This window comes from Arachis stenosperma, chromosome 3 (genome assembly GCF_014773155.1).
Source record: "Arachis stenosperma cultivar V10309 chromosome 3, arast.V10309.gnm1.PFL2, whole genome shotgun sequence".
Classification (NCBI taxonomy): domain Eukaryota; kingdom Viridiplantae; phylum Streptophyta; class Magnoliopsida; order Fabales; family Fabaceae; genus Arachis; species Arachis stenosperma.
The window spans coordinates 21384406-21400934 of NC_080379.1; positions in this window are offsets into that span (position 1 = coordinate 21384406).

Here is a 16529-nt window from a genome sequence, read left to right on the forward strand (position 1 = left end):
CAGCCTTTTTCAGAGTTTTGCTCAAGTCCCTCAATTTCAGCTAGAAATTACCTGAAACCATAGAAAAACACACAAACTCATAGTAAAGTCCAGAAATGTGAATTTAACATAAAAACTAAGGAAAACATCCCTAAAAGTAGCTTGAACTTACTAAAAACTACCTAAAAACAATGCCAAAAAGCATATAAATTATCCGCTCATCAGCAACCCTCTTTAATGGGTTCAAAACCAAATCAGTTTAAAATCAAGTTGATTCCCAAAAAATGCATACCATTTTCATTTTCAAGAAAACCAATTCAACTCAAACCAACCTCCAACGGATTGAACTCAATTTCAAGACTTTAGAAGAAATAACTTTAAAGAAACACTTTGAAAACAATCTGTTTCACAAAATCGAACGACAATCCAATCAAACAAGCATTCATATCCATCCAAGACAACCAAACAACACATAAGACTTATATAATCACTAAAAATACATTTCTCACATGGATATCCATATCTAATAATTCCAATTTATAAAGTATAATTTTCTGAAAACGGCCCCTATCTCGATAAGTCGAAACCATAACCCAAACGCCTCTCAGAAATCCTTTCGTCTCGACCCGAGATCAATGGCAACCAAAACCTCAGCTCCACTTGCTTTCTCAATAGGAAAAACAGCTTTAAAACACAACATGCAACCTCGGTTACTAACTTCTAACACATTAATATCGCAAAGACTTTAGTACATGTAACAGAACACTAATGTGAGGGTTTTTGAAACACACTTACTGAAATGACAACGAAGCAGCAGCGGTCTTTAAACTGGTTCGGCGGCAGCCCCGATAGCCACCTCAAGCAGCAGCGGCTACTGGACTCCAGCAACGGCAACTGAAATTAACATGCAACAACAATAAAGCTTCCAGAATCTCAAAAGAAACGTAGGCCAAACCCAAAACCCTTATCGGCAGTGCATTTTCTGGTGGCAAAGGCAGCTTCGTCCCCTCTCATCCACAATCAGCCTCGATGGAGATGGAAGCTGGCAGTGACGGCGGCGATTCTGACGAAGGCGACACTGGCGACTGGCGCGACGGTTGGATCTCAGCTCAGCCTCGGATCCTTATCTCTCTCCTTCGCGCATCCTTCTCCTGTGACAGAACAGTGGCGACAACGTTGTGGAGCACGGCGCGGTGGTGGTGACGAGGCGTGGTGAAAACCGGCGACGACAGTAACGATGCGGCTAACAGCGATGGCTTCACAGACGGCGACGCGGCTGACGGCGTGACTCACTCTCCTCGCGGTTCTGGTAGCGGCAGCAGCGCAGCCCTCTCTCCTCATATATATGTATTCTCTGTAAGGATTGTAATTTGTATTGTAAATATGGACGTATGATTTTTAAAAATTCGGTTTAAGTTTTAAGCAGGCTCATATCTTATTATTAAATATTTTAAGAGTGGTCGTAATACCCGAGCTATCAGAGTGGCACAGCTGAAAGCGTGACATTTTGATAGTTAGGGTGCTACAAAATACACTTTTTGTATCTTTTTCAGGCTTAATAGTATCACATATGAGAGTTTTTGCAGAGGCAGAACCTTTGATGGATGACGGAGAAGGCGTTGAAGCACCATATATTACGATCTGCAGTCAACGAACATCGTAGATATCTTTCTTTCCTATAGTACTATTATTAAAATGTTTTATTGTGCTTTTCTGTGTCCCTCCTATTAATCGTATTTTACTTTTTTTATTTTTCTTAGTTATAATTGTGGGATATATGTGACGAAATGGCTGGAAATAATTGATCTTGTAAAGATCAAAAATAAAAAATATAAATGTGAAAACTGGAAACATGTAAGTAATTTCTAAATTAATAAATTTCGATTCATTTCTTACTTCATTTGGGTTCAAATTAAGTAGTTTATTTCAATTGAATTGTAGGAAGAAATAGATATTTTCAGGCGGGAATATGGTCCAACCTTCTCTTGGACAAGGTAAATAAATTGAGAGAAAAAGTCATTGAGGCATCTGAAGCCATAAGAATCCCAAAGCCATCCGGTGCCCTCTCAAGTCCTTTTTTGTAAATTCTCATCTGGGAATATAGAAAGTAAATAGGTTATACTTTCATCCTTTGACTTGTTGTAAGAAATTGTAATTAACACTGATTTATTTAACTCGTTATAAAAAAATAAACGCTTCTTCTTTGACTCGTTGTTAATGTTAATGTTAATATATATATATATATATTTGTTGGAACTGTCTGGACTGTATTGAATGAATCTAGGTCACAGTAAATGGATTTAATGTATTTATCAAACATCAAGAACGCTAAAAAACAAATGAACCAAAATTGTTACATGAAATGAACTGAAAACAATGTATATATGACTATTCAATTTTAGAAACCGTTTGACAGAACATAATTGTAGAAGGTAAATTTGAAAAATAAAAAAAATGACTATTCAATAAAACATAACATGAAATCGAAATTAACTCTCATTATATGACTAGAATCCAGATGAATCGAAATTTAGTAATACATGAATCGAAATTTATATTAATAAAAACCAAAACTTCTATAATCCTCTTCAGGATAATTCATATCCTGCACATCAAAGACTGAAACTTGACTGAATCATTGATCCACCATCTAAAAGGCTCAACTGTAAAAAGAAAATAAAATCATATATTAGCAAAATGCACAAGCAAATTTTTTCTTAATTAAAAGCAAATCAATGTTCCTTGGAAATTATGTTACCTCATGTCAACTGATCGTGGTGATTCACTCCTACAAAAGAACCAAAAATCAGATTGTGCCTGCAAAACTGGACACTTACAATAGTTATGAATCGAAATGTTTTTGCTTTGTGAACCAAAAACTATATCACAGTGAATCGAATACCTGTTTGTGTTGTAAGTGGTATCAAATGAAACAACATCTCTAAAATATTCGTGTAGCCCTGCTTCTTGCATCGGTCCAAAATGCTTTTTTGATGGAGTGATCAGCTTCAAAGTTAAGCTCGAAAAAGAAATTTTGATTCTTCTCTTTCATTCTTAATAAGTACTTGCCAAATTCTTTGGCATCCTCTTGTTCGAAAACATTTCGTACCTCCATTGTAATGTAATTCTTTATGTCTTTTTCGATAAAATTTAGTTTGCGATGACTGCCCGCTATTGCTACAAATGACTGATATGTTTTACTCGATCTGATTTTGGCCTCCTCGTTGTTTTCAATGGTACGACGCACAAACATACTTAGCTCCCTGTGTTGTTTAAGCACCTCTACTCAATCTGGATAGCAAGAGTATGAATGATTCAAAATAACTTTCAAATTTATCCAAAGACCAATGTCATTCAATATATGTACGTAAATCCTGGATGGACAGTTTATTCCAGTTGAGGGGTTTGTCTTCAAAGTTGGAGATATCTTGGATTTTCACTTCTCCTCTCTACTACACATAAGTAGTTGATTCTTAATCTCATCTCCCTTCTAAGTGGTGTTCCTTATTTTCGTAGAAAAACCGGCAAGTTTGGAATACTCTTTATAGAACTTTTCAACTTCTTCTAGTGTCTTGAAAGTCATCCCAATCTTTGGGACAAATTGTTCATCCACAACACACATGTACTATAAAATAAACCAAAAATAGTATTAAAGCGAAACTACTGTATAGTACAAAATGAACAAAAAATTGTCCATTATAATTTCAAATTCAAAAACACTTGCATTTTGAATGAACCGAAAATATTATCAAAACGAAGCCAATGTACAATATTAAATAAACAGAAAATTGTGTTCATAAACAACTGGATTTAGCGATTCTATTCCATTCCATTCAATTCAAAATTGAATAATCCAAACCTCGTCCAACAGATTCGATTCAGAAGAATAATTCAAATCACTCTGATTTGAACTTGAAGCATCCATTGTTTTGATACACTATTGAAATCTAAAAAGGAAGAAGAAATATGAAATTTGAAAACGAAGAAAAAAATGAAGAACATAAATACAATGCAGATTAAAGAAGAAAATGAAGTTTTATGTTGAAAAAAATAAAGAAAAAAAATCAGAGAAATCAGAACAAAGAAAAAGGAAGAAAAGTTTTATGTTAAAAAGTAATGGTCGCGTGAAGAAAAAAAATTGGTTGACTTGATTAGAGAAATTATATGAATATGAATTAGAGAGCATTATTGTACAAAATATTCTACCATATACTAACTTGGGCAAATTAAATAAAGATAACAAAATTTTAGGCTTGGAAAATATATAATATAATAGTTGTCAATTTTATTAATTTATTGTGTAAAATAGGAATCTTAGCTATGTACGGTTCAGTCCAAAAAAGATCATTGGTTCAGGCGGAAGATGCAGAGCTGGCTATGGCCATATCAGTGCATCCCTTTAGCAGGCCATTCAGGAGAAACCACCCTTTCTAGAAAACTTGGTTTTCTAGGCACGCAAAATCCAAACACAAGTGAAAAAGAAATAAAGAATGGCTCTTTTGTATATAAATAGCTACCCTGTCTCTATGTTCTTTTATAAGTTGCAACTTGCAAGACAATGCAAGGACATCTTTTGTATATAAATGTCTTATTGCTTTTAATTTGTTGTATTTTTATTTATTTTTTTTATTTTTACTGTTTTTGTGCGTTACAATGTAAAGTAAAGCAATATAATTATAGAAAGAACCTTTCGATATATGTGATAATGGTTAATAGAAAAATTAGTTTTTGAAAGATAAGATATTTTTTAAATTTATTTTTAAAAGATTTTTTAATTAAATTGATTTTTTAAAGATTGTAAATTAATTATATTTGTCCTCCACTCACTCTAATAATAATTTTTTTTTAAAAATTGATGTTATAAAATATTAATTGATAAGATATATAATATCTGACTAATTGGATATTGGCCAAATATGTTTATGAAAATTATTAATTTAGTCATTTTCTCTAATTACAAAAATCTTATTCCTAATATGACCTGGTGACTAAATTGATAGATTTTCGTAAACATATTTAGTTAACATCTAATTGAACATGTTATGTGTCATGTATGTTATCAATTAACATTTCACATCATCAATCGTTGACGAAAATTGTGAGTGGAATAATTGCAAGACAGATATGATTAATTCGTAATCTTTAAAAGACTAATTTAATTAAAATAATCTTTTAAAGACGAATTTAAAAAAATATCTTATTTTTCACGGACTAATTTAATTATTAATCTTGTACGATGCACTAACCCAAAAAAACCATCTCACCAATCAAACCCCTGTCCATGACAACATTATTGCTTATGATATGATATTCATCACCACGACCATGATTTCCCAAACAAGTTCTAAACAACCCTAGTGTTCTACTTGCACGACTTTACAAACGGGCCTAATGCAAGTATGCAACAATTGTGCAAATTGTCGTCATCAACGGAAAAGTCTGGTCTTACACGACATTTGGTACCCTTTATAATGGTGGACGATTCAAACTTATACTATTTGTTTTCTAAATCTGTCGTTGAATAAAAAATCATCTACCGATTTATTAAGTGGATAAAAAGAAAAAGTAGACTTCCAGGTACTTTTGAAAACGCTTAACCACTAAATTGGTCGATAATTTTATCATGAATTATCGATTTGACAACCAACATAAAAATTAAGTTAAAAAATATTAGTTTCTGCCTAAATTAGTGAGTGTTTAGATTATAGTTTGCAAACGAAAGTTTGCATAAAATTGATTCTATAAAATTGATTTTGATGATAAATAAGTTTGGATTAACGTAATTTATGTTTGGCAATTTTTATATCAAAATTGGTTATAATAAAATAAATATTGTTTGTATTATACAACTCAAAATCACTTTTAGATGAAAAATTACTAAAAGAGACATCAATTTAAATAATTTTTTTTATATACGTGCAAAATCAGAACACTATCAAAAATAATATAAAAAGTATTTATCATATAAATAAAATAAATACAATAAAAAATAAAAATATAAAAGAAAGTACTATAAATTTTATAATGTCAGATAAAAAAATATTCTATAATTTTTTTAGTACCGTCAATACTCTTTAATTTAATATTATTTTAGACTGTAAATTTTTATTATTTATGACTCTATTATTTCTTGTAACTAATTTTTTATTTGTTTTGTCCTTTTTTATAGGATCATAATTTATATTATACAAAATTTTGATAATAAACATAGTATATAATAATAACAATTACAAATTTTACAAAGTCAGAATATAAAATAAAAAAATTAATACAAAATAAAAATAGAGTACATCAAAAAATAGAAAAAAATCATACAGATAAGAAATAATAAAAATTTCATAAAACCAACAACATATATCATATAAACAAAAAAATAGCATAAAAAATAAATAAAATTCATATGAAAAAATAATAAAAGTATCATATAAATTAATAAAATATTTAAAAAATCAGAGCACCATAAAAAATAAAAAAAATTAACAATATTTGTCATATGAATAAAAAAATATAATAAAATAAATAAAAAATCATATAAACAAAACTAACCAAAAATAAAAAAATTATAAAAAATATACATATAAAAAATAATATAGTAGGAAGAACTATAAAGAACGATCCTGAAAGTAATAGTTACTGCTGGTATCATTCTTATAGAAGAAAATGAAGGGTAGGGTTGGTAAAAAATAAATAAATTTTTTACCTAATTTCTAATGGCAGTCAGCAACCATGAACGTGAAACGCAGAAGCTACAAATTTTAGCTTCTGCTGAACGTGCGTTCAGAGGCAGAATCAATTTTGGGTTTAGAAAGATAAAAATTACCAAACATCAAAGTGAAACTTTCAAGAAGCTCAAACGTGCTTCTCTTCTCCTCAACGTATTTGCCAAACACAGTTGTTAGTAATAAAATTCTTTAAGAATATAAATATAAGAAGAGTGCTAGGATCAAGTAATTTGTAGTTATCAATTAATCATTATTAGTGTTTTTAATGATATAAAATTATATTTAATACTGTGAGATTAGCCACTTTTTTGCTATTAAATATTGACCAAATTTTAATAAAAGTACTAATTTTTTAGACTTTTTTTTTTAAATGTAAAGTTTTGTTTATTGAAAACGTAAGTTTTTAAATTGACAATAATATTAAACACTCCATATCTACTGTTGTAAAATATGTATCTAAAAAAATTATCAAATTTAGAAGTAATAAGTTATCTTTTATATTGTAGACAATTATAAAAGCAGATAAAATTGTTTCTTGCTTAAAACTTTAATTAGAAATACGGGTTATTAATTGACTAATGTTGATAATTGAGAGGCATGTCTCCTTTTGGCTCTTGGAGTAATGGTGATGCTGCAGCTTCACCAGCTTTGGGCACAAATTGGGCACCTTGGTAAATTGCGATCAGAATAATGCTTTCTTCCTCATTTTATTCCTTTTGTACTTAGCTTCCAAAAATATCTTGAAAGTTGAAAGTCTTACTCCATTTAATTACTATGACAAATTATGGAAATGAAAATGACTGGAATCACCGAGTCACTGGACACAATATAAGGAAAGAATAAATGTCTACGCGTGTAGATACATTTTTTTTCTTACATATTGGTATAATTTTGGTGTAATACTCAATCATTGGATTTTATGGTGTTTTTTAAAATTGTGAAAACAGTACAATACGCCCCCCTTGTATTGACAATACGCCCCCTTTGTATTGGATATTTTAATTTTTCAAGTTTCTAAAAAAAAAAGACTAAACTTAACTATATATATATATATATATATATATATATATATATAATGTGTTGCAGATTTACACATTAAATTTGCGGATACAGATATTTCTACAATTTATAGATCGAAAATGGATATATATATGATTTGCGAATATTATTCGATTCATATTCACCTATATACACGTATTCTCTCTTCTTTCCATGGGCTTTATATATCAAATTCTTTTTGGACAAGTCTGAGTCCATTAATCCAACCCGAACAAACCTAAACCGGATAAAATCCTAAATTTCCATGTTCACCTATACACACACATTCTCTCTTCTTTCCATGGGTTTCATATATCAAATTTTTTTTTTAGTGGATCTGGGTCGAATAATCCAACCCAAATAAATCTAAACCGGATAAAATCCTAAATTTCAATTACAACTACTCTAACTATTCCCAAAACATAATTTAATCATAGCTAGAATGTGAATCTAGTATGCTTTTTTTTTCTTTTGGTCATACAACACACTCATTCACACATTCCATACACACATACAAACCTAGCAACTGCACTAGGATTCGAACCTAGTATGGCTTTCTTTTTGAAGCAAATATTTTTGTCACTACATCACATGCCTCAACTACACCTGGTATGTTTTTTAATCAAGCAAATATAATTATCACTGAACCAGGCCTTACAGTGCAAGTAAGGCTGGATGTGAGCTGAGCTGAATCAAACTAGATCAAACTCAAGCTCGACTCACAAAAATTGAACTTGGCTCACGGCTCGATTTATTAACAATCGAACTTATTTTTTAAGTTCAAACTCGGCTCACGAAAGCTCACGAGCTGGATCAAATAATAAAAACATAAATACATAATCTATAATTCTATATCAATAATTATAACTTATATATTTTAAAAAATATTTAAAAAGATCAATTTTATATATTATTTATTTATCAATAAATTATAAATTTTGTATTTATGTCCTATATTAAAATTATATGTAAAAAATAAATATAAAATTTTAAATAATTAAGATAATTAATATATATAATTATATTTTATTATTTCATATGTATATATATAATATTAAAAATATAGATTAAATGCATATAGGATATATATATACGAGTTTAGCTCGGCTCATTTAATTTATGAGATCAATTTTAAGTTCAAGCTTGATTTACCAGCTCACGAATTTAGCTCATCAAACTATTAACGAATCGAATTCGAGTTGACTCATAAGTTAGCTTGACTCACTTTCAACCCTAAGTATAATGAACTGGGCACCAGACCATTCTTATGCGAAAGCAAATCCTTTGTTTCTATACGAGTTTTATTAAGCTACTTTGGGTGCCATACTATTCACCTTCTAGCCTAGGAGCCTCAGAAATGGCATGGGCTCAACCGGTAATTTCAAATGAGTGGCTGAGACGTGGCTAAATGAAATTGTCGGACCTTTATTCAATAAAATCCAATTGCAAGCAAGACTTTATCCTTTATTATTATTACTTTTGGACATTTGACTTTGCAGTTTTTGACGACTTTTTGTGTATGTGTGTGCCAGTTTTTTTCCCTCGTTTTTTGGAATTATGTGTGTGATATTTTTTTAAGGGAAAAAGACAAATAGGTCTCTAACTTTTTAAACTTTTGACAAATACATCTCTGACAAAATTTAAATACAAAAAAGTCTCTGACTTTAACAAACGAAGGACAATTTAGTCCTTCCGTCTATTTGCCTCTCATACACCTAACAGAACTGACTGACGTGGCTAAAACGGTGTCCAGGTGTCCGTTACGGTGCCACGTTGGAAGGGAAAAAAAGTTCAAAGGACAAATAAGTCCTTAACGTCATTTTACAAATAAAGTTCGAAGGACAAATAAAGTTCGAGGGTAGATATTTTTTCAAAAAAAAAGAGAAAAAAAATAAAAAAATAAAACCAATTACAAAAAAAACATATCAGCGTGTTTTTAGTAGTTTAAACTTTTATCAAATAATTCAAACAAAAAAAATTACGGCTGTACACCAAAAAAAAAAAAAAACGGCTCCTAAATCAGACCAAAGTATACAAAAGAGTTATTGCTCTGTCATAAGGGTAATTTTGGTATTGTGCGAGTTTTTTTAATCAATATCCACGTTTTGTTTCTTATAATGATAGTTTTAAGATTTAATTTATTATAATAAAATTTATTAACAATTTATTTTTTCAACAAATATTACATTTTTATTAAAAGCTATAGAGGAGCAATCTGTTTAATGAAAATATTTCTCAAAACCTTTTAAAATACTATACAATTTAATGAAAACCAAAATATTCGATATGAAATTCATAGAAAGTAGGGATCACTTTTGGTATTTACTCTTTCAAATGGAATGAAAATATATACTACAAGAAAATGTACATTAATTACGGTTAATTAGTTGTAAAAAATAATTATCATATTAGTAGAACAATTTTTACGGTCATTAATTAATTATAAAAAAAGTGTTTAATATATTTTATGTAAATTGGTAACTAATTTTCAAAAAAAATGATATTCTTAACATTCAAATCATTGTAATAGAAAAAAAATTACTGACATTTAGAAATTATTGTTTTGATAGTAAAAACATAAGTGTCAATAAACTAAAAGTATTACCAAATCATTTTTAATAGTGTTGTAAAAAATATCTTTGAAAATGTTATTTACAGTCATTACACAAATAAAAATAACCTAACAAACTAATTAATTAATTTTACTAATAGTTAACGGTCTAATTTTTCTTCCAGTGGTAGAAAATGAAATTGTCTAATGCGAAAACTTCATTCAGACCCATTTTTTTGGCGGGGAGAAGAGAAAGGGGGGGGGGGGGGGGGATGTGGTTTTATTTTGTTGTGTGTTATACTTTTAATCAGCGTTAGTTTAACTATTTTATTTTATAGGGTGTTAAGTTGAACTTGGAAGAAGTGTATGTGTATGTGTGATCTATATTCTTGTTAAAAATGGGGTAAAACCTTAATTCTTCATCAAGTAAATGACATAATAAGCCTTTCTTGTTGAAGTTACACATAAATCTGATATATGTTCGGGAAGATAATCTAGACATTTTAAGATAAAAGGGTAAAATGAAGATTTTAAATTTTTAGAGGATTCCTTCACTAAAGTATGTACAAAGAAATTCAAAGAGAACTTTAAAAATTTGGCAGTGAGCACATTAATTATTGACTAAATAAAAAAAAAGGGCAAAACTCATTGAGTGGAAGACATAAATTTATTATTAATTTTTTAAATGATATAATTTATATTTCAATTTGATTTAGTGTTAATATTTGTTAAATATTTAATTTGATTTTGATTTGTTTAGTAGTATTTTTAGGTATTTTAAATTTAAATCAAATCTAATCTAATAAAATTAAATTTGATTTAAATTAGTTATCATATCTTTTAAATTTTAATTTAAATCAAATTTAATTTAAATTAATGATGCTAATTTTAGAGCCATATCTAAAAGATGCGGTGGATATTCTAATAAAGATTTTATAATTGTTTGGAATAAATATTGTTTTGGTCCCTAACGTTTAGGGTCGAAATCAAATTCATCCCCAACGATATTTTGGATTTAAAATCAGCCCCAACATTTTAAAACGGTATTAAATTTATCCTTTTTAATAATTTTTTTAAATGACAAAAATACCCCTTTTTCCATCGATTCTTCTTCTATTAATAAAATTTAAACTACAAATCCTTCTTCTTCGTCTATTAACAAAATTTAAAATTACAAATCTTTAAATACAATTAACAAAACTCAAGATTATGATGAACAAAAACAAGAACAAAAATTAGAAAATTAGAGATTGTGATGAACAACATCAAATTCTCAAATCCAACAACAACAACAGATTCAGATTTAAAAACAAAAACAAAAAAAATGAAAAAAATAACAACATCCAGAAGTAAATCCAGAAACAACAACAAAACAAAAATAAGCTTCAAATTTAACAACAACAACAACCACAATAACAACAGATTTAAATTTAAAAAATAAAAAACAGAAAATTAAAAAAGCAACAACAATCTAAAAATAAGAACAAAAATTAGAGAATGTGGTTGCAGTAGCAGCAGCAGCAACGTAGGGAGGGGAGTAGCTCGGCGACGACCTCCTTCATAGCCTCAATTTGAAAATTAGGGATTGTGATGAAATAGAACAGGAATTAGGAACTTGAATCTTAACTTGCCTGTGATGACAATGATGGTGGAGCTGCATGGTGGTGGTGGCAGTGAATCTGGATAGCGGAGAGTAAGTAGGGAAGGGAAATTGAGGCGCGACCGTGATGCTGGAAACGCAAGGAACACAACGACCACCACCACCACCTCCTCAACAACGACAAGGAACAAGAAGCGAGGGCGAGGGCCAGGTACGGTGAGGCAAGGCGAGGCAAGGGCGAGGCGCGGTGAAGCAAGGGCGAGGGGGAAGGCGAGGCACAGCGAGGCGATGTCGAGGGGGAGGGCGTCGGCGACCACGATGGCGACAACGAGACTTTCTTCTCTCCTTTTCTCTCTGAGTCTCTGCTCTGAATTTTTGCTTCTCTCTTCTTTGAATGTGAGTGAGAAGAAGTAAAGAACGAAGAAGAGCCTTACTTCTCTCTTTTTGACTTGTAATATACCCAAGGGTAAAATCATCCAAAAGGATGTTTTTAATACCAAATAAAACGTTGAGACGATTTTAAATTTAAAATAACGTTAGGGACGAATTTGATTCCGACCCTAAACATTAGGGACCAAAACAATACTTACCCCTAATTATTTTCATATAAAGATATTTTATTTTGACCATTACATGATATATTTTAGGCTTTGACTTTTATATGTTATAAAAATGCTATTTTTGTTTAAAGTGTAACAAATAAATAAGTCACATTTTTTAAACCAAAATTATCATGAGAAGATGTTTTTAATATTTTTATTGAAGTAGTAGTTGTTTAACTAAAAAGATTTAACTATTTTTAGGTTAATATGTTAAGAGTCTATTTAAATATTTTTTGTGAAAATAAAAATTTTGAATTACTTTATGTACGTTTTTTTATGTGTCATTATTAAGTAAGGTGGTAATTTGTTTTGCTTGTTGTACAAATAAATTTAAAAGAGCCAACCTAAAGTAATTTTTTAGTACTTCTAATTTTCAGCCTTTTAATATAGGTTGTTAATAATAACTTCTTTGAAAGTCTAATAATTAAAAAAACTTTTGAGTGACTTAAATTGCTAGAAACAATTTTTTTAGTTTAATTTAGTAAAAAAAAAAAATCTGTATCTATTATTTTGTGTTTTCGCGATTCTAATTGTTATCCTTTTCTTCCCCCGGCCTTTCAATTCGTCTGACATTTTCTTATCAAAATCCCTACCATTATATCTCTGAATATTACTTTATTTATAATCATATAGCTAGAGTTATAATAATCTCTCTTTTGGGTCAACAATCAAAGAGTTAGTAGTCCATGTACGAAATTACATAAACCTCGAAAGAGGGATCAAAGAAGAGTAACGTCTAAGGGAAACATTAAGATACAACTACGTACTTTATTTCCTGGCACGGTTTAATTTCTTGGTTGCTACAAACTACAAAGTCTTATTATGCTTATATTATGGGGTATGCTACTTATTAGATTCTCATCATATCAATTCTCATGACACATGCAATATGCTTATTGACTACCATATAATAAAGAAAACAACAGGCATCATGCACACACATATATATAATAAATAATTAATGAAGTGGATTCTATTTAATTACTAACTACATCTGAATAATTTACCAAACTTGTCTTTCTGATTAATCAATGCATGCTGCATGTCTTCTTCGTTACGGCACATGCATAATAATATGTATATGACTTTGAGGACGTTGACACCTTATTTCACAGGGAACATACCTGAATGCTACGCTAGCTGGCTACTGAGTTACCCTATATATTTTTGTTGTAAATTAGTAATAATAATAATAATAATAGTAATAATAATAATAATAATAATAATAATAATAATAAGGGTACAGGGTGACAAATTAACTAAAAAATGATAGAATTTGCATCTTCTTCAATAATGGTATTTAAGTATTTATTACGAGGATTGTGGATGTTATTTTTTCGAAAAATATTATGGGTAGCAGATTTTGTGAGTTATAGCCATCAATAATGTATTTAATGATGTGAGATTTCATCTAATAGTGGAGAATCATTCATTTTTATTTTATTGGCTAAGTGCTGGCCAAATTTTAACAAATCTGCTGGCCCTAAACTTTTTCTATTCATATGTAAGTTTACTTTAACTATAATTTAATTAAACTATATGAGAAATGTTAGAGATTAATATTTTTTATTAATATCAGTACTATTTTCGGTGAATATCTTATTTTTATATTACTAAAATTTAGAGTTAAGATTGTTTATTATTTAAAATTTATTTTTTTATTTAGAATTGGTCAAATATTGATTTTTTTTTACTGAAAATGTAACATCGTTAGTAAATAATTATACTGTTATGAAACCCCATTGTTGTGTGTCAGTGTCACCTATCATTTAGTTATGTTTTGTTTTGTTATGGATGATATAAATAGTTTAATTTTTATTCGGATATCAAGATTGTCTATTCTACTAAAAATATTTTTACAAAAAATATTATATGTCATTTAATTTGAAGAGTTCATATAGAATATTTAAAAGGGAAAACTCATATGTCTTATAAGCAACTTATTAGATTAGTCTAGTAGTTAATATACTAACTTATTTAATAAAAGAGTACAATATTTTAAAAAAAAGACTTATTATTAGAGGTAATAAATAATTAATAGGTTTTAGGATTTTATTTTCTATAATCTTACAAAAAGTGATTAACCTAATTATTAACATATTATTCTTTTAAAATATGAACCATTGATATAGAATATAATAAATAAATAATTAACATTTATTTCATGAACATTGATATAAAATAATTTACAATTTTGATAACTTTGAATATTGTCTTAATTATTTATAGTTTTTCAAGATTTATTTTAACATACTAAATAACTAAATACATTTTTGTAGAAAAATTCTTATTTATTCTATAGAGTAAAAAAAAACTACTTCCCTATTATATATTCATCTATCTTTAATTTTTACTTCTCTCTTTTTTTTCTTTTCTCTTAAGTACTTTTTCAATTTTAATAGATATATTATTTTTTGGAGAAAAAATTTCTTGTTCCATGGTATATATAAGAATACGTCTTATATTTTTATTTAATTAATACTTAAAAATATTATTATTATACGATTACTCTGGTTAAAAATTATGTCCCTCTTCAGTCGGTCCTTTTATGTAAAGTTAACTAAAAATGTGGATAGGAAATTAGGAGAAAAAGAAAACATTCAGCAATAGGTCCAATGTATTAAATGGGATTCAATCTGCTTACATGATTTCAGCCCCACAAAAGCATGTGCTGTCTTTGGCCACTGTCATACCCTTTAACCCTTTGCTGTACGAATATTCGCTAAAGAAAAGGAAGGAACATTATATTTATATGATTTATTGTAATATATTTCTGGTGATGACAATGTTCCACATGATCCTTAATTAATCACTAGCTGTTACAAGCTCAAATGAGATTCAAAATAAATTATTATGCTAAAGCTGGGTGTTACAGTAGGAGGATTTAAGTAACTATTTATTAGCATATTGTTGTTTGGAGTACAGGGTGAGTGGTGACCAACAATTATTCTTTCCAAAAAATAATCTTAAATAAGACATTTTGGATATAAGCTATTATGCAAGGGTATATATATATAAAGTAAGTTAAATGCACAACAATAATGAAAAGAATTTTTAAGAAAGATTTTGTTAAAAATTAAACTGGATAACATGATTGGTTTTGAACGATATTCTAAACCCATCAGATCAAGAACTAATCTGTTACGGATTAAAACTTTATGTAAAGGTTTGTCATTGGCTAATGGATTGCACAATGTGAGATTCAAATATTCGCGACACTTATTTAAACAAATTAATGAGATAATTACTAGACGAAGTTAGTTAACTAGACAACGTGATTATTGACCATTAGATGAATAACTAGGATAGATCATACTACTTAATTTAGTTCATAATTAATATAAGAAGGTCATCAGAATGCTAACTGCTAAATGCTATCGTTTGTTTGATTAGATTTAAAAAAAAAAACAATTAGGTTATTGCATATAATATAATATACCATAAGTGAAATAATCTCTCGCAGGATTTCCTTATATTTTTCTTTTTAAGAAAATGTATTTTCTTTGAACTGACAAATTAAACTAATAAGAACCGAGTGATTGTTGGAAGAGAATAATTATTTATCTTGTGTTACACCTAATTTAGTCAAACATATAGCATATAAATGGAACAACAGAAACAAAGTGGAAAACTCCAGCTCTACCTCCTCTGCTTCAGTATCAATAATAATGTCATTATCACTGAGTTGCAATGTATTCAATGGATAGGATGGGACCTCCCATGCACATCTTACAGCTAATTTTAAATTTGATTAATTTGGAATATGCTTCAATAACATGAGGGAATCCTTCATCATCTTAGAGAATAGTTTAAGTTAATACAAGAATCTCTTATGCTAGAATATAATTGTTCATAGTCCTTGAGCAGGCATTCAATTATTTATTAAAATAGATGTGTTAGTTGTGCTTAATAAACTATACAATACTTAATATTAGATAGAGTATAAAATCTATTTCATGTGAATCTTATACTGCTGATATATACTAATTTATCAATGATTTACTTTTTTTTTTCTTTGTATGAATCATATATTTTTT